Source organism: Globicephala melas, chromosome 18 (assembly GCF_963455315.2).
Source record: "Globicephala melas chromosome 18, mGloMel1.2, whole genome shotgun sequence".
Taxonomy (NCBI): domain Eukaryota; kingdom Metazoa; phylum Chordata; class Mammalia; order Artiodactyla; family Delphinidae; genus Globicephala; species Globicephala melas.
In genome coordinates this window covers 35,759,173-35,782,578 of record NC_083331.1, presented here as the reverse complement: position 1 = coordinate 35,782,578, position 23,406 = coordinate 35,759,173, and the positions used below count along the sequence as shown (strand labels likewise).

The following is a 23,406-nucleotide window of genomic DNA, read 5'->3' as shown; positions in this document are numbered from 1 at the left end:
ATAGTCACTTTCACAATGTTGATTCTTCCAATCCAAGAATACGGTATATCTCTCCATCAGTTTGTATCCTCTTTAATTTCTTTCATCAGTATCTTATAATTTTCTGCATACAAGTCTTTTGTCTCCTTAGGTAGGTTTATTCCTAGGCATTTTATTATTTTTGTTGCAATGGTAGATGGAAGTATTTCCTTAATTTCTCTTTCAGATTTTTCATCCTTAGTGTATAGGAATGCCAGAGATTTCTGTGCATTAATTTTGTATCCTGCTACTTTACCATATTCATTGATTAGCTCTAGTAGTTTTCTTGTAGCATCTTTAGGTTTCTCTGTGTATAGTATCATGTCATCTTCAAACACTGACAGGTTTACTTCTTCTTTTCCATACACTTAATATTTTATGTTTTTGAAATTTTAGCAAATAATAAAAATTTTACCCAGTGTCAAGAATTTGCATACAAATGGTGGAAAAATCAAGTAAAACTTTCAAATTATCTGATTTTAATGAATGTGCTATGTCATTAGATGTAGAGAGTGAAAATTTAATAATAGAAAAAACAATTGCATTCTGTAGCAAGCTATAATAACAAGAAACTAAGTAAATAAATATAAATTACAGTATACTTTGCTAGGTTTAGAATTGGATTGCTATGGCTTTTAAATTAAGGGTATATAACTTAAAATGCAAGGAATATATTACAATCTTCAAAGATTTAGAGTATGTAAAATACGTATAATTTTAAAACCAACTTGATGACTCAAAGTAATTCACGACTGTAAAGTTCCCATAAATCATCATTTGAAAATTTTGATTATACTGAAAATGAATGGTATCCATACATAGCAATTTATTAATCCATAAGTTTATAAATATATACTGAAAAACGTAAAAAATATTTTTTTGCAAGTAAGGTAATTGGAATGATGTTTGATGTAGATTATAGAAGATTAAGCTTTTGGGTTGCAACTTCCTTTGGAGTTTCCCAGGTGTAAACTGAAACTGGCTCCCACAAGAGTAGGGCAGGGAGAGTCTTAAGAAAAAGGTAGAACACACAAGATTGCTAGGTGGTAGATTTAATAACTAAGGAAACATACTTAAGAGGTTTGTGGTGGGTGGTCTCAAGATGAATAGATTTCTGCAATGGCCCACCAAATCTTAAAAGTTAATACAATATAGAGGCTTTAACAGCGTTCAGCCATGTACACAGTCCAGATGGTCTCAACAGCAAATTACTATTTCAATTCTGTGTCTTAGGTAGCTTCTAACTCTGGGAAGACAAGCAGAGTGCACATTCCAAGGACAGGGGAGGGCATGAACAGCCTTCAGATAGCTGGGTCCAGCTCTCAGGTCAAACCAGCAGTCGCATCTTCCTGATGACCTTCTCCGCTAATTCACCCTTGTGACCAGCTCTTACAATCTCACATGAACCCCCCCCACCATCTGCAATGTACTCTGAGTGGTCAGCAAGCCATTTTATTAGCATGGAGATGGCTCATTTGGTGGCTATCTGACTGCATTGGAGGAAGGTACCATAGCAACAATATAGGACATGCAAGAGGAAACTCAGGTTAAGACAATAATTGTGAAAATCAGCAACACCTCTTTCCACCAAGGCCCTCTTGATCTGAACCTCTTTAGTCCCCTAGGCTGGGGGTTGATCATTCAGGGAGTTCACTTGTGGCCTCATATGATTTAATAAAAATGGGGCTTCCCTGGTGGCGCAGTGGTTGAGAGTCCGCCTGCCGATGTAGGGGACATGGGTTCGTTCCCCGGTCTGGGAAGATCCCACATGCCACGGAGTGGCTAGGCCCATGAGCCATGGCCACTGAGCCTGCACGTCCAGAGCCTGTGCTCCACAACGGGAGAGGCCACAACAGTGAGAGGCCCGCTTACTGCAAAAAACAAACAAACAAAAAAAATGACACATTAGCAGACTCATCAGGTATGAACAGACAATGTTTCTTGGATAATGGCACAGGTGCATCCTTTGGAGACAGTAATAATTTCCAAGCCTACTCTATTTTTGAGAACAGCTTTTCTCATTAGAGACATTTCAGTGTTCAGTAAAGACAGGCTTTTTTGATTGTCATTCAAGGTTTGCTGTTTGAGTTTACTAAGGGCTATAATGTCCTCCATGTCAATGGAGGAAACAAAGATGACAGCCAAATAATCTTGCCAGTGGAAAACAGAACATGTTTAGGAACTTGACTTGGTTGTACGTATCATATATGTTGGGTGAGGAAGGCAGCACTGTCAAGAATAAGGAAATGGACTGAGGACAGAAATGCCAGACCAGGACCCTCACCTTCTCCCCTCTTTCTGTGGTCTGCATTTCGTTTTAGGCATAGTGTGTTTCAACAGGTATGACTTGCAGCAGGACAATGGGATTCCAGTGAAATTGAGTAGGTCCCTTTTACCCAGGAGGGTGAGGTAATTAACTCATTCTGGTGGGACCATCAAATTGCATATTCCAGTTGATAAATCCTTTCCCAGGTATGATGGGGCTTGGTGGTCTCAGCAGCATAGCATATTGATCCATGGTGAGAGTCAGGGCAATGGCTCTTTCCCACAACTTTCATTCCTTTACAGTGTTGGGTGTGTTGGCAGGTGCTTCCTGTCTGGCACATGGGGTAACAAGCCCTAATGGTTGATCATTCAAATGTATTAAAGCCTAGAGTAGTACTCTAGTCCAGCACTTCCCAACCTTTTTGGCGCAGGTGACCAGTTTCGTGGAAGACATTCTTTCCACTGAACCGGAGGTGGGGTGGGGGTGATGTTGGGATGATTCAAGCACATTACATTTATTGTGCACTTTATTTCTATTATTATTACTTTATAATATATAATGAAATAATTATACAACTCACCATAATTCAGAATCAGTGGGAGCCCTGAGCTTGTTTTCCTGCAACTAGCTGGTCTCATCTGGGGGTGATGGAAGACAGTGACACCCAAAGTGTGTTGCTTACATCCAGTCTATTCTGTAAGATGCAGCTTAATTGTCACTTGCCACTCACTGATAATGTTTTGATATGAGTCTGCAAGCAATTGATTTATTATGTTCTCTGTGCAGTCAAACCTCCCTGCTAATGATAATCTGTATTTGCAGCCACTCCCCAGCACTAGCATCACCGCCTCAGCTCTACCCCAGATCATCAGGCATTAGATTCTCATAAGGAGCACACCACCTAGATCACTCACATGCGCAGTTCACAGTAGGGTTCATGCTCCTATGAGAATCTAATGCTGCTACTGATCTGACAGGAGGTGGAGCTCAGGCGGTAATGCAAGTGATGGGGAGCGGCTGTAAATACAGATGAAGCTTTTCTCGCTTGCCCACCACTCACCTCCTGCTGTTCAGATGGTTTCTTAACAGGTCACGGACTTGTATAGGTCCTTGGCCCGGAGGTTGGGGACCCCTACTCTAGTCCACTAGCCTAAAGTGGTTTTACCTCTTGGTAATTTAATCTGCTGCTTTTATATTCCAATCTTCCTTTCTATTAAACCTGATGCTTACAGGTTATAGGGGAGATGGGACCTCCATTCAATGGCATGTCTTTTGCTCAGTTTTGCATATCCTGACCTTTGCAATGTGACCCCCAATCATTGTCTATTCAATACGGGTATCCATACATGGTACTCATGTTCTCTAATCCCTGAATAATGACAGCCTGATTTGCATTGCAAATCAGAAAAGCTTGGTTAGGCCAGACAATGATCACACAAACCAAGACATATTTAGAACCCTCACTTAGAGGGAGGGGGGCAATAGAATCAATGTGTCAATCCTTCACTGGTTGGGAACTCCAATGGATGGCAGTTACCTTGGGCATCATTTAGAACACACAGGACATGCTCTTACTGCTTTAGCCAAGTCACTGTCTTTCAAGTACAATCCAGCATCCTTGGCAATATGTGATCCCACCTGTGTACTGTGGTGGCCATTCTTTCTATGCACCCAATCTGCTGTATGTTCTGAAGGGTTAGTTGCTAGGGCTCATATCCATCAGCTTCCTTATTGCCAAGGGCTGTTAGTACCTTATAAACTGGAATGTGAAAGACAATGAGGCTTTTTCAGGCAAACCCAAATGTTCCTCCACACATTCTGACAACATAATGGCACACTCACGAGTCATCTATCCTTTGGCTTCTCATTGCCCTAGCCATAGTGTTAACCTCTTTAGAAAAGCCCAACGTCAGTGCAAAGGGTTAATGACAGGTCTCATGAGTGATCACCAGCCAAGCTGCTCTCAGTGTAGCCCACTGGCTGCTGCAGTTCATTTTCTCCCTGAGAGCCTTCACTTGGTGGGGTGCTGTGTACACTGCTAAGAACTGTTACTCTGTGAGTCTATGTTGGGTTTCTGTCCTTTTCCAGAGGTGGGACCAAAATTCTAGGGGATCTTTCCTTTCCTCTTCTGTTGCCTCTGCCACAGTGTCTGACTCATACTTTCTGGAGTCACAGGTACATCTAACATAAATGGTAACCCTGCCTGGGAGACACCCAGAGCTTTAATTTGCTTCACTAGTACTTTTGTCCTTTCAGAGATATTTGCTGCTTTGATCCCCAGTCCTGCACGTGCCCTTTCTTTATCAGGTGATGTGGTGGATGGAGTCACTGTTCTAGGTGGGGAATAAAGTCCTCTAAAACCCCCAGATCCCTACAAAGTCTTGCAGCTCCTCTGCATTCTTAAGGATTGGAAAGGCTTCTATCTTATCAAACACAGCTTCTGGGGTAACAAACGTCATACCCAGCCAAATAACACCTCAAACCTTATGGCAGTACCTGGGTCTTTAATTTCCTATGAGTTCACCATCCATCTCCCTTGCAGATGTTCCAACAAGACCTGCAAAGTGTCCTGCAGCAGAGGTAAGATCTCACTTTGTTGACATTGGACCATCAATGTAAAGGGCCCATTTTACCGATGTGGGGAAGGAGAACAGGAGCAGGTCTCAGGTTACCTCCCACTTGGGGAGGCACTGGAAAGGTCCATTGTTGCCCCTCCCATATGAAAGCAAATTGGTCTTATAACTCAGTTGCCAAGGGTATACTGAAAAAAAATTTTTTTTTTGTATGAATGCTCTTACAAATGCTTCAGAGTAAATCAATGACTGCAAATAACAAAAGACTTCAAAAAACGGACATGGTTAAAGATCCAATAAAGACAAACACAGAATATTTATTTTCTAGGCAGATTACATTAAAGGTAAAGAAAAACCTTTGTTTACAATTTCTTATTAAGAACAGACCAATTATATAAGAAAATGTTTGCCTTTTTAACAAGGAAAAAAACAAATTCTCATTTTGTACCAGTGGATTTTTGATATTAACTCTTTTTTTTCCCCTTTAACTTAAATAATTCTATTCCAACTTTAGTCAGCCTGACCACACATAAAGTTTCTTTCTCAAGATTCCTCCTCCATAGAACTTCTGTGACTTCCACAAAACTGCAACTTCCTATATCTATTTAAAATTTGTCGTATTTTTTCTTTTCTTATTCTAAAACAGTTATTTTATTTTAAAACAAAATTACTTTCTTTTTATTTTACCAAAAATAAAACATGTGCTTTATAACTTTTATTATTAAAAATCTATTTTCTTTACCCCAAATGCATCTCCATTCCTCATACCTATGTTCACGGTGAATTTGTGGTTCTTGATGTCTCCTTTCAAAAGTATTCAGTGAGACACAAAGTGATAGGTAAGAAGTGGATTTATTTAGAGAGAAACACACCCTACAGACAGAGTATGAGCCATCTCAGAAGGTGAGAGAGCCTCAAAATATGGTGTGGTTAGTTTTTATTGGCTGGGTAATTTCATAGGCTAATGAGTGGGGAGATTATTCCAATTATTTCAGGGAAGGGGTGGGGATTTCCAGGAATTTGGCCACTGCCGACTTTTTGACCTTTTATGGTTGGTCACAGAACTGTCATGATGCTGGTGGGTATGTCACTTAGCTAATGCATTACAATGAGCATATAATGTGTATATGTAGTGGATGTCAAGGTGTAGTGGATGTCGAATCTTCTGCCATCTTGGCCCCAGTTGGTTCTAACCAGTCTTTGTCATGTCCTGTGGCTGCACCATTCTTTTAAAGCTTGTGCCCTGTCCCCTTCTCTCCTGTTTCACCTACTTTTATTACTGAAAACACACATTCTACTTTTCATATACAGTCATTTTCTTTCATCTTTATTATTTCTAGAAGTTTTGTAAAAACAAACAAACAAAAACTCTTAGCTCTCTTACAAATCAATTTAGACAAGGGAACTGCTACAGCAGTCTGTATTTTAAAAGGCTACGTTTCTCACCCCCCTTTTTTTTCCCTTTAGTTTCTGTAGGCAATGTTTTTGTTAATTCCTGGAGTATTTAAATTTCAAAAATATGATAAGATTTACAAACTTCAAGGCACAGAGAAAAATGTAAGTTTTCTCATAAATGTTTCTCTTTAAATGCTACTTAAATTTATTCTTTGTATTAGTGGCCACTGGGCCTGGGGCATTTTGTCAGTTTTCTCATCAGTTACCATCACATCCTCCTCTCCATTCCCATCACTCTTCCAGAGATTTTACCTCTCACCTTCTAATCACAATTCGTCACAAACACCTAAATCATAGTCTTTGGCATCTTGTGCCCTCCTAGCTTTGCAAAATGGCATGCCAAGGTCTCTAACTTCTTATCCTGCTCTCCCACCTTGTCTGCCAGCCCTGAAGCAAGCAGAGTAGTGGAAAAACACACGTTCTAACCTCAGCTCTTCTTCCAACTTTCTAACTTGAATCTCAGCCTCTGCTTGAACGTTGGTGTCCAGCTGAATTGCTCACCAATGGCTAGCTCACCATGGTGGCTATTTATTTTCCTTCTTGGCCACAGTGCACAGTGCAAGGTTCCTCAAACAAACACATTAAAGCAGCCAGCATTTTCAGGGCATCTCTGTACTCATGGGACAGGTCACAAGTGTCTGACATATGGGCCAAGCAGGATTTCCACCTCAGACACCTCTTTCCCAAAGCCTATTTCTTCATTCTCTGACAGGCTCACCAGCTGTTGGGTGGCTACCTCCTCAGGAGCCTCCCTCGGGGGCTTCCTGGGTATAATCTGAGGATTATAATCCTCTCCCAAGGAGGGCAGGGAGAAACCAAAGAAAAATGTAGACCATGCCACATTGATACGTGGCAGATTTAATGATCAAGGGAACTTGCTTATGAAGCTTGTCTCTGGAAGTCTTAAAATGAGTGGACATCCAAAACTACCCACTAAAACTTAAAAGTTAAACAGAGGCTTTAACTGGGTTCATTCACATACACAGTCCATCATATTACTGTCTTAGTGCTGTGTCCTTGGGTAGCTTCTCACTTCAGGAAGGCAAGAAGAGTGCACATTCCAAGGACAGGGAAGGGCATGAGCAGATTTTGAATAGTGGGTACAGCTCACAGGTCAAATCAAAGTTACATCTTCTTGATAAGCTTCCCAAACAGAATTTTCACAAAACACAGATATAGATGTATTTTTGTATAGTGCTAACTTTATGTGGTATATATACACAGTTGACCCTTGAACAACACGGGTTTCAACTTGCACAAGTCCATATATACATGGAATTTCTTCAGTAAATACCTGCTATAGTACTGTGCAATCTAAAGTTGGCTGAATCTGCAGATGCAGAGCTATGGATATTGAGTGCCCACTTTAAGGTTATTTGCAGGTTTTTATTGTGTGTGTGTGTAGATATGTATATGTATATAAGTATATATGTGTGTATATATATATATATAGAGAGAGAGAGAGAGAGAGAGAGAGAGAGAGAAAGTTAATGGGAATAACTTCATTGAGATAAGAAGTTAAGATATAAAGTAAAAAATGCAAAAAATTGAATTTGACAGGTTTAGGCATTCAAATAATTATTTACCTTAATTGAAGAAAGTCTTTTTCTTGTTTTGGTAGGCAACACAAAGCAAAACTACTGCATTTTCTTGAAAATGAAAATGAATTATGTAATGTAGAACTGTGACTAAAATGTTTCTTAAAATCTTGCCTGCCAGTTTTGTAAATGTAGTGATTGTTTCATTGGAGGTACATTACAAAATCTTGAAAACTATTTCTCCTGCTGTATTACACCCCCCTAATCAAACTCCCCTTCCCACCCCAGAAATTAAAGACCTCTGTAAAACTGGTGAACTCTAGAATGTTGGAGAGGGTTAGGGCATAGAGATGCTTTGCTATAATCTAATTATTTCACAAATCAGAGAGTTGAGGTCAAGAAGAATTAAATTATTTACTTAAAATTGCCTGTTTAGTATGTGATTCTGTCCAAACCCCTCATAGCTTTAGAGATCTGTCCACATTTCAAATTCTCCATGAAGCCTTCTTATTGAGTAAAAAAATCTTCTCTTCTAAGTATCTCACATTACCTGTTTTGAAACTTGCAAAATCTACTTTTCATCACAACGATTTGAATTTTTTACCTTGTGTCATATTCTGTCAGTTCTTAAATATACAAATTAAGTTATATATACATATATATATGTATATATATTATTTCTTCTCTATGTCTTCCCTACTTGTATGAATTGATCTGCATTGGACAGGTAGCCACTTTCACTTGTTTTGTAATATCACTTTCCTCAATTTTTATGGATTCACAAATAATATATTGTTACATTTAAATTTTTGAATAATAGAAATATGCATATTATATATTATTAATAATTATCTTACTAGATGTAGCATTTTGTAACTTTTTTTCTAAATACTATATGTTTGCATCTAATCCATGCTTATCTTTATAGCAGCACTTCCTTTCTTTTTCTCTATTTGATAGAATCCCTTTATATGTTTTACCATGATCCATATGCCATTCCCTATTGATGACATTCAGATTATATCTCTCTTTGTAGCATTACAAACATTGCTCCTCTGAATAATATTATAACTGTTTCAATATTACATATAGAAGAATTCCCCAAGGATATACACCTTGCAATGGAAATATAAAGTCATTAGTGCAGGCACCTATCTACTCATATCTATAACTGCAACATATTTTCCAGAAAGATTTTGACAATTTACAATTCCTCTCAGATGATTACAGAATTCTTTGCACAACTTTTCAATGCACAATATTGTGAGATGCAAAGTTTGCTCAACTTTTGTACTAAAAATATTGCCCTAAATTGACAGAATTTCTCTAATAAATAATGAGGTTTAGCATAATTCCTAGGTGCTTTTTATATAAACTAATACTTTTTTTACATTATTTAGGGTTATTCTCAATGGTGAAAAACTGAAAGCATTTCCTCTAAGATCAGGAAAAGACAAGGGTTTCCACTCTCGCCACTATTATTCAACATAGTTTTGGAAGCCCTAGCCACAGCAATCAGGGAAGAAAAAGAAATAAAAGGGATACAAATTGGAAAAGAAGAAATAAAGCTGTCACTGTTTGCAGATGACATGATACTATACATAGAAAATCCTAAAGATGCCACCAGAAAACTACTAGAGCTAATCAATGAATTTAGCAAAGCTGCAGGATACAAAATTAATACACAGAAATCTCTTGCATTCCTATACACTAGCAATGAAAGATCAGAAAGAGAAATTAAGGAAACAATCTCACTCACCACTGCAATAAAATAAAGAATAAAATACCTAGGAATAAACCTATCTAAGGAGGCAAAAGACCTGTATGCAGAAAACTATAAGATACTGATGAAAGAAATCAAAGATGTAGAGGTATACCATGTTCTTGGATTGGAAAAATCAATATTATGAAAATGACTATACTACCCAAAGCGATCTACAGATTCAACGCAATCCCTATCAAACTACCAATGGCATTTTTCTCAGAACTAGAACAAAAAATTTTACTATTTGTATGGCAACACAAGAGACCCTGAATAGCCAAAGCAATCTTGAGAAAGAAAAATGGAGGTGGATGAATCAGGCTCCCTGATTTCAGACAATGCTACAAAGTTACAGTAATCTACAAAGTATGGTACTGGCACAAAAACTGAAATATAGATCAATGGAACAGGATAGAAAGTCCAGAGATAAAACCATACAACTATGGTCACCTAATATATGACAAAGGAGGCAAAAGTGTACAATGGAGAAAAGACAGCTTCTTCAAGTGGTGCTGGGAAAACTGGACAGCTACATGTAAGTGAATGAAATTAGAACACTCCTTAATACCATACACAAAAATAAAATCAAAATGGATTAAAAACCTAAATGTAAGGCCAGACACTTATAAAATTTGAGAGGAAGACATAGGCAAAACACTCTATGATGTAAATTACAGCAAGATATTTTTTGACCCACCTCCTAGAGTAATGAAAATAAAAACAAAAATAAACAAATGGGACCTAATTAAACATAAAAGATTTGCACAGCAAAGGAAACCATAAACAAGATGAAAAGACAACCCTCAGAATAGAAGAAAATATTTGCAAATGAAGCAACTGACACAGGATTAATCTCCAAAATATACAAGCAGCTCATGCAGCTCATATCAGGAAAGCAAACAACCCAATCCAAACATGGGCAGAAGACCTATAAATAGACATTTCTCCAAAGAAGACATACAGATGGCCAACACACACATGAAAAGCTGTTCAACATAACTAATTATTAGACAAATGAAAATCAAAATTACAAAGAGATATCACCTCACACCAGTCAGAATGGCCATCATTTAAAAAATCTACAAATGATAAATGCTAGAGAGAGTATGGTGAAAAGGGAACCCTCATGCACTGTTGGTGGGAATGTAAATTGATACAGCCACTATGGAAAACAGTATGGAGGTTCCTTAAAAAACTAAAAATAGGGGCTTCCCTGGTGGCGCAGTGGTTGAGAGTCCGCCTGCCGATGCAGGGGACACGGGTTCGTGCCCCGGTCCAGGAGGATCCCGCATGCCGCGGAGCGGCTGGGCCCGTGAGCCATAGCCGCTGGGCCTGTGCATCCGGAGCCTGTGCTCCACAACGGGAGAGGCCACAGCAGTGAGAGGCCCGCGTACCAGAAAAAAAAAAAAAAAAAACTAAAAATAGAGCTACCATATGACCCAGCAATCCCACTACTGGGCATATACCAAGAGAAAACCATAATTCAAAATGATACATGCACCCCAATGTTCACAGCAGCACTATTTACAATAGCCAGGACATGAAAGCCACTTAAATGTCCATCAACAGAGGAATAGATAAGGAAGATGTGGTACATATATACAAGGGAATATTACTCAGCCATAAAAATGAAAGAAATTGGGTCATTTATATACACATGGATGGACCTAGAGAGTGTCATACAGAGTGAAGTAAGTCAGAAAGAAAAACAAATATATATTAATGCATATATGTGGAATCTAGAAAAATTTTATATTTGACCTTATTTGCAAAGCAGAAATAGAGACACAGATATAATGAACAAATGTATGGATACCAAGGGGGAAAGGGGTGAGGTGGGAGGAATTGGGAGATTGAGATTGACACATACACAGTATTGATACTATGTATAAAATATACAACTGATGGGAACATAGAGTATTACACAGGGAACTCTACTTAATGCTCTGTGGTGCCCTAAATGGGAGGGAAACCCAGAAGTGAGGGGTTATATGTATATGTATGGCTGATTCATTTTGCTGTGCAGTAGAAGCTACACAACATTGTAAAACAACTGTACTCCAATAAAATTAATTAAAAAATAATTGCTTCTCTGAATAAGTGTATAGCTATTTTAATGTTACATATAGAAGAATTTTCTAAGGATATACATCTTGTCATGGAAATACAAAGTTATTAGTGCAGGCACCTACATACTCATATCTATAACTACAACATATTTCCCAGAAAGGTTTTGTCAATTTACAATTTACCCCAAAAGATTATAGAATTCTTTGCACAATTTTTTCAGTGTACAATATTGTGAGATGCAAAGTTTGCTCACCTTTTGTACTAAAACTACTGCCCTAGGGCTTCCCTGGTGGCGCGGTGGTTGGGAGTCCGCCTGCCAATGCGGGGGGCATGGTTTCGTGCCCCGGTCTGGGAGGATACCGCGTGCTGTGGAGTGGCTGGGCCCATGGGCCATGGCCGCTGGGCCTGCGCATCCAGAGCTTGTGCTCCGCGGCGGGAGGGGCCGCAGCGGTGAGAGGCCCGCGTACCGCAAAAAAAAAAAAAAAAAAAAAAAAAAAAATTAAAAAAATAAAACAAAAACTATTGCCCTAAATTGATGGAATTTCTCTAATAAATAATGAGATTTAGCATAATTCCTAGGTGATTTTTATATAAACTAATACACTTTTTTTACATTATTTAGGGTTCAAATATATCAGTTTGTAGTTTTAATTTTTAATTTAATTTAATTAATTTGCTTGGTACTGGAGTATACAGATATTCTTTATCTTACAGCAGTCAAGTTTATTAAATAAAACGTTTTTCACTTTTGGAAGTTTTTTCCTTCCTGTTGAAGAAATCTTTTCCCTTTCAAATTTTATGAAGACATTCTTTCATATTGCCTTTTAAATAGTTTCTTTTACATATTATTTTTAATCTGTCTGAAATTTACTTTTCTTTTTATTGTGAGTTAGGGCAACTATTCTTTCCAAATGAATGACCAATTATTTCAGTATTCTTTTTTGAGTTGTCCATCCTTTCCTCCCTGGTATATAATGCAACTTCTCTCATACATCAACTATTTATTTATGTGTAACTCTGTTTCTAAATTCTATTTTGTGTCCCACTGATTTATTTTTCTATAGTTGCTGAACACTTTAAATCATGATAACTACATAGTTCTGGATTTTTATTAATTTATCTTGCTCAGTATGCACTAGGATTTCAATATCTGGTAATTTGTCGTTTTACTCACTTCCAAAAAATTATTATCCAGTATACATTTAATATATTTTCCCATTTTCATTAATTTTTATGTATGTTTAATTAGAAGTATGTCAGAACTATTTATTATTGTTAACTCTATTCAATATATCTATCAACATGTTGTTCATGTACTTTTATATCTTTGTTGCATTCTGTTTCTTGACTAATATTTTCCATTTTACTAATTTCACCTTCAGCTGGGTCTGTTCTATTATGTTACCAACACATCCATTGGATATATTATTTTAGTTATTATATTTTTTTCCCTAAAGTTTCTATTTAATTATATTTCCTGTTTGTTTTACATTTAGATCGTTTTTTCTTATCCAGTTTTAAAACTCCTTCAATTTAAAATATCTATCCATTGTCATTTTATGTTTTATATTGGATAATTCCAGCATTAATAGTACTTTGTGTCACAATCCATAAGAGGAAGACATTTTTGGAGAGAATATTGAGAGTTTTGCTTTTTACTAAAACAAATTTTATTTTTATTGGAACTAGGGTCTTCTACTTAACAGAGTTCAATGAGATTTAAATTTTATGCTTGGAATTTCCAAGATCATGTAGGGTTTATTATTTCAGTCATAGGACTCATTTGAGTGAAGATTTATGTCAACAATTTTCTGAATAATTCATTTTATTAATATTTTTCCACTTAATACCAGACCAAGCAATTACATTTCCTTATTTTTTTTTTTCATTTACAGGTGAAATGCTTTTTGTAAGCCTACGTTTTACTGAGGCTATAATCTCTGCAGTCCCAACTTAATGCAGAGGACTCAGTATCACTTTTACTACTTTCTAAACATTCAAGTCTTAAAAATCAGCTTCACTGCATAAAGCTATTCTACCCCAAGGCACAGGAAAAATCTGGCCTCAGGACCCATGTTTACTTTCCATTCTGTTCTCAGCTTTACTAAATTATTTTGGGGTTTTGCTTATTCCCTTATTTTCTTATGATCTCATTAGTATACTTTAATGTATGTTTGTTATATTTCTAAGATCTATGTGTTTTGTGCTGAGATAGTATATCAGTCAGGGTGGCCTACATTATACTTAGAAAACAGAATATCCTAGTGTGATCTTAACATAACTAGGCTTTATTTTTCCACGTGAAACATCTTGGTGTGCTAATTCATAAGGACAGAGTGCCCAAGGTTCTTGCGCAGCAATTAAATGCTGGTTTTCATGCTACTTCTACCAATAAATCATAGTTAGAATCACATGGCCCTGTCATTTGTGCAATTGTGTAATTGCAAGCCTCCCATATACCTAAAGAGAAGTTAAACCAGATATAGAAGAGCATTAAAAGACTTTACCATAAATCACATGTTTGGTTCTCTTTTCTTTCTATGTATAAAACATACTAAATATCTTCGCCAAGGAGGCAGTTTATAACATCTTCCATTCATGAGACAGCTCAAAATTTAGTACCTCTGGGTTATGAGACTTAGTCTCTATTAGAACAGTTGCATCCACATCAGCTTCACTTGTGACTTTTCTTGATCCAGGAACTTACATACTAACAGGACAAATTATCTTCTCACCACAAATGCAACATAGAGAGGTGGATTGTGTTCTGCAGAACTACTAGATCTCCAATCTGGAAAAAAGAAACAAATGGAAATTTGCATTGGTCCCTGGTCTATATTAATCCTTAAATCCCTCTGAACCAACACTGTCATGGTTTCCACCTCAGGACTGGACAACATTCCTTAATTAGACTGTTCCTGCTCCCTGAAAATGGCTCTGAATGCCATTCTTCCTGGGCCCCTCTGAGAGATTCTCCTCTGCCTTTAGCCACTTTGGCTTCTGTGAAATAAGTATTGGGCAATGTCAATCTTTTGAGAGCAAAGCATGTCTCAGACAACGTTCTGCCTTTAAGTAGTTAGAAGTCCAAGAATTATTTTGTGCCTTAGAGTATTTATTAAGTTTTTAGGAATTTTACATATTTGATCTCAGTTATCTATATATGAAAATAGCTAAAAGAAGAAAGTTCTTTGAGATAATTCTCAAATTTGCTATATTGCTTTACTTCTTGCTGCCTCTACAATAGACCCAAATATAGGCACCTTGAGCTTAAATGTCTTTGATTTGGGGATTTTACCACTAGCCTCAATCCTCTGAGTCAACTTATGCAGTTAAAAGTACTAGATCCTACACAATAGTAAGGTCATGCTTGTACTGAGGCATCTTAATCCATTCAGGTTTTAAGCATGGGTAATAAAATACTAATTTTTTTTCATGTTGCTAAATTTTAATAAATATTTATAGCTCAAATCTTTTGTTTCTTCTTTCTTTCTGGAATAATGAGAGGGTAAGGTAAAAAATAATTTCTTCTTATGAACCTACAGGACTTCAATTATCTTGTCTCTCTATTCTTAATTCTTGTTCTTAATTCTGATAAGCTGGGGTTTCTATTGTTTTTTTTGTTTTGTTTTGTTTTTCCTGAGATCTTTTTTTTCTGGCAGTACCTTATCAAATACAACAAACAACAACAAATGTGTTCTATTAATAGTGTTTTCAGACTTCTTGTCCCAGAGTTAAAATTTCATGAGATATGTGATATTTTAGTATATTGCTAGGGATAGTTTTACTTTTTTCTGATACTGTATAACATTTATCATTATTTTCCAGATTCCAATATTCATATCTTCTGTGCAAACTGATGAACCATGCCCATGGACAACCTGCTTCAGGTACAAATATCTATTTCAATCAGGAGAGAGTTATTCTGTGATGATAATCAGCCTCAAAATCTCAGTGGCATATAGCAGCAAAGTTTTATTTCTTGGCCAATACTTATTAATGGTGCAGGGGTTGGGTACTACTGTAAAAGTCCATCTTCTTCTTTTCATCATGGCCAGTGATATCCCACATGGTATGACACTTAACTAGCTTGGAACCCAGAACAAATTTAAAATGTAGAAAAGAAATAAATTCTTGTTGCTTCAAGGCATGGAGGTTTGGGAAATGTTTGTTAACACATCATCAATTAGACTACTCTTACTTATTTTATACAGAGTAAAATTTGAAGTATCTAATTTTTCCTATAGCTGGAAAGGGAAAACATTTTGGTGTCCTTTCACATCGCTTTTCTGCCTCTCTTAATATTGGCAATATCAGTTTAGTTTTCTATAAACGTTAAGACTTTGATACTATTATATTTTAAATCACCCCAGTTCCAATTAAAATAAATATTATCTATAATTGTTATTTCTCATAGGCAATAAGCTATATAATCACTTCCATCTTCAAGCACAGATAGAAACACATTCATAGGCAGAATTCCTAACCATACATTCTACACTGACAGCGCTAGTTATAGTATCTCTATAAATTTCTATAAATTTGCACTGGTACAGGGCTGCCTGCAGTGTGGGTGAAGAAGATGGGTGAGATGGACTTCAGGGTCCAGATGCTATTGGCATAGTCAGCCGAGAGGATTGTTTTGTCAGACATCTACAATGAACAGCTTGCTGATGCTCTAAGCTCTAATCCAAATCTGATAGAGCTGCTTTTGTATTGCAATGCCCTGAGAAGCTGGGGGGTGAAGCTGCTCTGTCAAAGACTCAGACACCCCAAATACAAACTGCAGAATTGAGGTTGAAGAGGTGCTGAGTTTCTAGCCCTGCATATCAGGACCTCACAGCAGCTCTGATATCCAATAAGAATTTAATAAGGATGGACCTAAGGAGCAATGACTTGGGGTTGTCAGGCATGGAACTGCTCTGTGAGGGGCTCCAGCATCCCAAATGCAGGATGCAGATGATTCAGTTGAGGAAGTGTCCTCTGGAAGTTGTGGCTTGACAGGACACTGCCTCCTTGCTCAGCACCAAGTGCACTGGAGGATTTGGATCTGAGGCTTTTCTGTTAAGCTTGAGGCACCCAGTCATTGGCTGAGGATCTTGCAGTTGAAGATTTGCCAAGTCACTGCTGCTGCCTGTGAAGACCTGACTCCCACCCTCAGTGTGAATCAGAGCCTGGCAGAGTTGGATCTAAACTTGAATGAGCTGGGGAACCTAAGTGCTGCTGCTGTATGAGGGTTTCAGGCATCCAAGTAAACTCCAGACCCTCTGGTTAGGCATTTGATGGCTCAGTTCTACAGCCTTTGAGTGTCTCTCTGCTGTGCCCTAGGCCAACCACCAACTCTGGAAGTTGGATCTGAGTTTGAATGACCTGGGAAACTGGGGCATATGCTTGCTGTGTGAGGGCCTGTGACACCCCACCTGGGGACTCCAGAAACTATGGCTGGATAGCTGTGGGCTCATAAGCAGAGATTTGACGTTTCTCTTCTAGCCTGGGGGTTACCCAGACAATAAGAGTTTATCTGACTAACAACGTGCTGGGAAACACAGGTATCAGGCTGCTATGATAGATCCTGAGTCATCCCAGCTGCAAACTTCAAGTCCTCTGGTTATTTGGAACAAGCCACGGAAGACTGGCAGCACTTCACCTAACAAAACCTTACTTAGACGTTGGCTGCTGAATGGTTCTATCTACTGCTTCTTCTCTTGCAGTAAGGAGGGAGGAAGATCATCCCAGGACCTGCCAATCAACATAATGATAAGGCCTTTTATTTCCTCAAGAGACAAATTTATATGCAGAATAAATCCTTTCTGCTTGGGGTTTATGTAATCATCATGTGACTGAGCTTGGAGTTTTAGTCTGAAGAATGTTGGTGCCATGGAGAGAATTTAGAGAATTGTCCCAGATGACTCTAGAGCAGAAGCTCACAACTGAGAGTGATTTTGCTCCACCAGGGGACACTTGGCAATGACAGAAGACATTGGGGTGGGGGAACCTACTGGCATCTAGTGGGTAGAGGCCAGGAATCCTGCAAATATCTTAAAATGCACAAGGCAACTCCTACAACAAAGTATTTGGCATACATGTCAATTGTGTCGAAGTTGAAAAACCCTATTCTCAAAGATTAATGGTGCAATAAAGATACTAGAGAGTCTGGAACACTGGTGAACCTCAGAATGCTTGTTATGGCAACAGCCCCAATAATAAACCTCGCAATTTTGTTTTTCACTATGATTCTGTCCCCTGGCTGGAGCCAACTGGACCATGGTTGGACACCTGCCATTGTTAGCCAACTATGGGCCAGCCAATAACTTATACCATGCTTTGGATGAAAACATGAATTAAATCAACCAGGATTTTACTATCAGGGATTTGAGCTAGGAAACTTCAGACAAACTAATGATTGTTGGGAAACTTCACAAGAATGCCATGAGCGTGCCATGCTGAATCCATAGTGAAGATATCTAGAAAGACCAAAATTTACTGGTAAGAGGAAGAAATTTGTAGAGATAAAAAATTTAGTGACCTTGTAACTTATGAAATGTTGAAAAGGAAGTAACTCAGATTCTGAAGACATCATTCCTGTGGGTATCAATAAATGTTCCATGATTACTCACATTAAATAAATAAAGCATGTTGATATTGAAATATGTAAATTAGCTATTTGAGTAAGACATTTATTAGGTTATTAAAATTGAGTGTATATTTTTTTAGAAGAAACTGAACAGAATCTTCAAAATGCAAAGAAATTTAATTAGCTACGAAGGTGAAAAGCGAGTGTTGTATTTACCATTTGTGTGACAGAAGTCACTGTTTTTTGTTTTTGTTTATTTCTTCACAAGGGAAGTAGATTTTCTTGTTACTGACAGTACAAGAGATTTTTCCATATTTAATTTATATTTTTCCCTTGTCTTCATCTGATACATTTTAAAGTTATTTAAAGTGCATGTATAATTTTGTCCTTTCAAAGGTTTTAATAAAAGTGTGGTGACATATTCTGAGTGTTCAATTTCCTTATAATACACTGACTAATGATTGGTCCTAAGAAGCAATTTGGTTCAAGAAATGGCCAACTATTCAACACTTATAGCACCTTTAGATTAGAAAATTTGCTAATTGGATTTGTGCTTTTCTAAATCTAAGTAAAATGTGTGAATCATTTCTTGTAAAATTAAAATTATTTTGTCTTAGAAAAATGATGTAGGCAATGTACCTTGTGCACATTCTGAAAATTACATACTACCATATGAAGTACAAATAAAGCTGTATATTTGTATGTACACTTACAATTTTGTAGATGATAGTAATGATTTGAAAATATTAACTTGACTTCAATTTTGGCAAATTCTAATTTTGACAACACTAAGTCTGGCAAATTATGCTAGCATTTCATCAAAACATTTCCTCCTTCATCCATAGTTATAGCATTATAGCCAAGCACAAGATAGAGAACATTTCTTAGCCTCTCTTGCACTGAGATGTGACATTGTGACTACGTCATCTCTTATAGAATGGGAACAGAAATGATGTATTTTTAACAGAGTGTATTTGACTCCTTCACCCTCTCTTTTCCCCTCTCCTGAAAGAATGCAAACTATAGCAAAGCTTATGAATAAAGGAGACAAAGATGGGAGGATCTGAGTCTGTTGAGAAGAGCTACTTGCTGCCCTTGATCACCTTTCCTGTATTGTTAAATGAATGATAAATAAAATTAAGGATGTTTGTGCCATACTTTTGTTATTTTTTGAGTATTTTAATGTAACCTAACTGATTTCCTATATTAATTTCCTGAAACTGCTGTAACAAATTACCACAAATGGGGTTGTTTAACATGTCAGAAATATATTCTCTCACAATTCTGCAGACTAGAAGTCCAAAATCAGGTTTTAGCATTCCTTTTCCAGTTTCTGGTCTCGTGATGCATCACTCCAATTCTGCCTCCATCTTTAACGTGACCTTCTTTTCTTTTTTCCTATCTCACTTTCGTGTGCTTCTTTATAAGGATTCTTATCATTGAATTTAGGAGAATAATCTCACCTCAAGATCTTAATCTAATTACATCTGCAAAGTACGCTTTTTTCTGAATAATATTATTCAGATGTTCTTGGGGTTAGGATGTAGACATTCAATCTACTACAGTACCTTTAAGAAATGTTATGGGATTTTGTATTTTTTTCCACTCTGTAGTTGCACTATCTATAATGTATTGTATAGATCATATAAACATTCAATAAAGAATGCTTAAGTCTTTAAGTGGAGCCTTTCACAATTTTGTGTATCAGTTACAAATGGGAATTCATAGTTTCTAATTTAACTGACATTAAAGTAAGATTTATCTGTAATGAATGGAATTAGAAAAATAGCAAATAAAAAAATAATTGAATTATAAGTCTGTATTTTACTTTCTTTTCTCTCTAGTAATGAGAGATTTACATAAAAAGAGATTAAAATGCCAACAATTCCACTGCAGAAGTGGATCACTATAACATGATATTAGAATGGAACTCTTTGTACCTCAGTTTCAGCTGAAGCATAAACACAATAAGAACCAAGAATTCTCGAGACAGAAAATGAAAAATTTTTTAAAGGAGGGGAATTGCTAAAGAGGATTTAATTTGAAAAGAAGTCTTTGTGGCTTTCTCCAGAATAAGAACAGGAGATAGGGATGAAAGAATGCAATTTCTAATTCAACTATAATGAATAGGCTTTAACAGAGCAATTTGGAGCATGTGCTATGTGCTCTGGAAATTGAAGGACAAGAAGGACTATTTCCTGACCCATGCTTGGGAAAGATCAAATTACCTGTAGGGTAGCAGGGTAAAAGCTGCATCTGCCAAATAACTGTTCTTCCTTCTGGGAGTGATTAATAAGTGCATGAATCCCAGTGAGTTCTTGCAGTAGTGTCAGCCTGACCTCATTTTAGAACACAGTCTGCCCAAGAGGGAAGTCTGACATGGTAAAGAACCCCAGCAGTAAGAGAGTTACTGAGGAATGAGCTGCAGAGGAAGCAGAGGCACGGCCCACACAATCAGAAGGGCCTGGAGGGGTCAGACTCTGAAGAACCCACAAAAATATCCACAGGGCAAAGTCATTCTTAAACATCTGCCACATCTAGAGTGCACCAAGCTTCTTACAGGATTTCAAGTAGATTAAGAATTGCCTGTGTGTCAATCTTATTTCTCCTCCGCCTGCTCTAAGAAAGGGGATGGGAGCTGTGAATGAGAAAGAAAAGCAAAGGTCCATGGCCCTTCCCAGGAAGGAGGTGACAACCCTACAATAAGCACCAACTGGGAAACGAGGGTGGGGTGGGGGATTTACTGCAAATGAATACAGTTTTCTGTTAAAAAATTTATTTACAATGCAAGAATTTGTTCATGCACATTTGATAATCAGGTGAATAAAACCACAAAAATGGAAATCATGTTAGCTGTTAATTTTCTCTAAGCTACCAAGCAACACTAGATGTAGGGAAGTGAATACTTCCTAGTCCTTCTCTTGCCCTTTCACTGACTTATCTGTAACCATCCACTCCAACAGTGAGAAAATCTAGCTTCCACCTTCCACCATGAATTTACTTAGTTGTGTAAATCTAGTATGATGTATAGTTATTTCAGAATGGTTAATTCATATCCCCATGGAAAACACCTTTCTCAACCAGACTGCAGTAGTGGTGTGGAGTTCCCTTTGCTTTTGTTTTTTTTATATTCCACTCAATTCCAAAGTTAATTAAATTGGCTCCTTTTTATCTTACCCTATTTGGTGAGATTGTTTCATACATTTATGAGGCAGTTAGGTTTTACTTTTTGGTCACATTCTTTATTCCATTCTGGAATCCTCTGACTTCCTTAATAAAAAAAAAAAAAATACACACATTAAAGTCCATTCTTTGTGCTTTAAATTTCTGTAGATGGGTTAGGGTCATGTATATCCAGTTACAATATCATACACAATATTTTAAAATAAAATTCCTTTTCACTGTCTTATAAACAGAATTCCTCTTTGCTTTACCTATTTAATATATTCCTTCCAACTCCTGGCAACCACTGATGTGTTTACTATCCCAGCAGTTTTTAATTTTTCCATAATGTTATATAAATGGAATCATACAGTATTCAGCCTTTCAGACTGGTTTCTTTCAGTTAGCAGTGAACATTTAAGATTAACCCATATCCTTGTGTGGGTTTATTAAGTTAACCCTTTTTTAATTGCTGAGTAATACTGCACTATACATATGTACTCCTGTTTTGTTTTTGTTGTTTGTTTTTTAATTTATTCACCTATTGAAGGGCATCTTGGTTTATTCCAACTAGTGATAATTATGATTTAAATTGCTATAAACTTTCAGATTTTTGTGTGGACATACATTTTCAAATCAGTTGGATAAATATCTACAAGCATGATTGCTGGATCACATGTTAAGACAAAATTTAGCCTTCTAAGAAACTTCCAAACTGCCAAAGTGGGCGAACGACTTTGCATTCCCAGTGAATGAGAGTTTCTGTTACTTCACATTCATGTCAGATTTAGGAAGTTATCGATTCTAGTTGGTCTATACTAGTATCTCATTGTTTTAATTTGGAATTTAATGACAAATGATATTGGGCATCTTTTCATATGCTTCTTTGTCATCTGTATATCTTTGACATCTTGGTGAGATTTTTTTTCCGCTGATTTGTCCATTTTTAACTAGAATTTTAAATTTCTTATTGTGGAATTTTAAGAATTGTTTTTGTATTTTGAATAGGTGCCTGTATTAAAGTTTTTCAGAGAAATAGACCTGTAGAATATAGGAGATAATGATAGATAGATAGATAGATAATAGATGGATGGATAGGTAGATAGATAGATATAAAGATATACAGGAGATTTATTATCAGGAATTTATCTCATGCAATTATGGAGACTGAGGACTCCTACAATATGCCAAGTTCAAGCACAATACCCAGGAAAACTGGGAGGTTGTAATTCAATACGAATTTGAAGGTCTGAGAACCAAGGGAGCAACTGGTATGAAACCCACTCCAAGGGACAGAGAAGAAATGAGATGCCCCATCTCAAACACTGAGGCAGAAAAAAAGGGATGAATTTCTCCTTCCACATTTTGCTCTATTCAGGCCCTCATCTGATTGGATGAGGCCTCACTGGGGAGGTCAATATACTGAGTCCACCAATTCAAATGACAATCTCATCTGAAAACACCCTCACAGATATTCCCAGATATAATGTTTAATCTACTGGGCAGTTGAATTGACACATAAAATTAACTATCACAGTGTTCTTTATCAGATATGTGTTTTACATATATCTTCTCCCAGTTCGTGGCTTGCCTTTTCATTCTCTTAACATACTCTTTCATAAAGCAGAAACTTTCATTCTTATATAGTCCAATTTATCAATTTTTTAATGTATCATGTTTTTGGTGTCATATCTAAAACCTCAACCACAAGATTATGTAGAGTTTCCCCTTGTTTCTTTCTAGAAATTTTATAGTTTTTCCTTTGACATTTATATCTCAGGTGCATTTTGAGACAATTTTTTGAAAGGTGTAAGGTCTGTATCTAAGGTTTTTTTTTTTTTTAGATATTGACTTACAATTAATTGTTCCAGCATCATTTGTTGAAATGACTATTCTTCTCCCATTGATTTGCTTTTTCTTTATAAGAAATCAGTTTTAGCTATATGTTCATGAGTTTATTTTCTTGACTCTCCATTATCTTGCACTGATCT

The 23,406-nt window shown here is 36.9% G+C and overlaps 1 pseudogene; it reads left to right on the top strand.

Annotated features, from left to right (window-relative positions):
* Positions 1–15,545: 15,545 nt before the first annotated feature.
* Positions 15,546–17,359, top strand: LOC115845007 (NACHT, LRR and PYD domains-containing protein 12-like; annotated as a pseudogene).
* Positions 17,360–23,406: the final 6,047 nt, after the last annotated feature.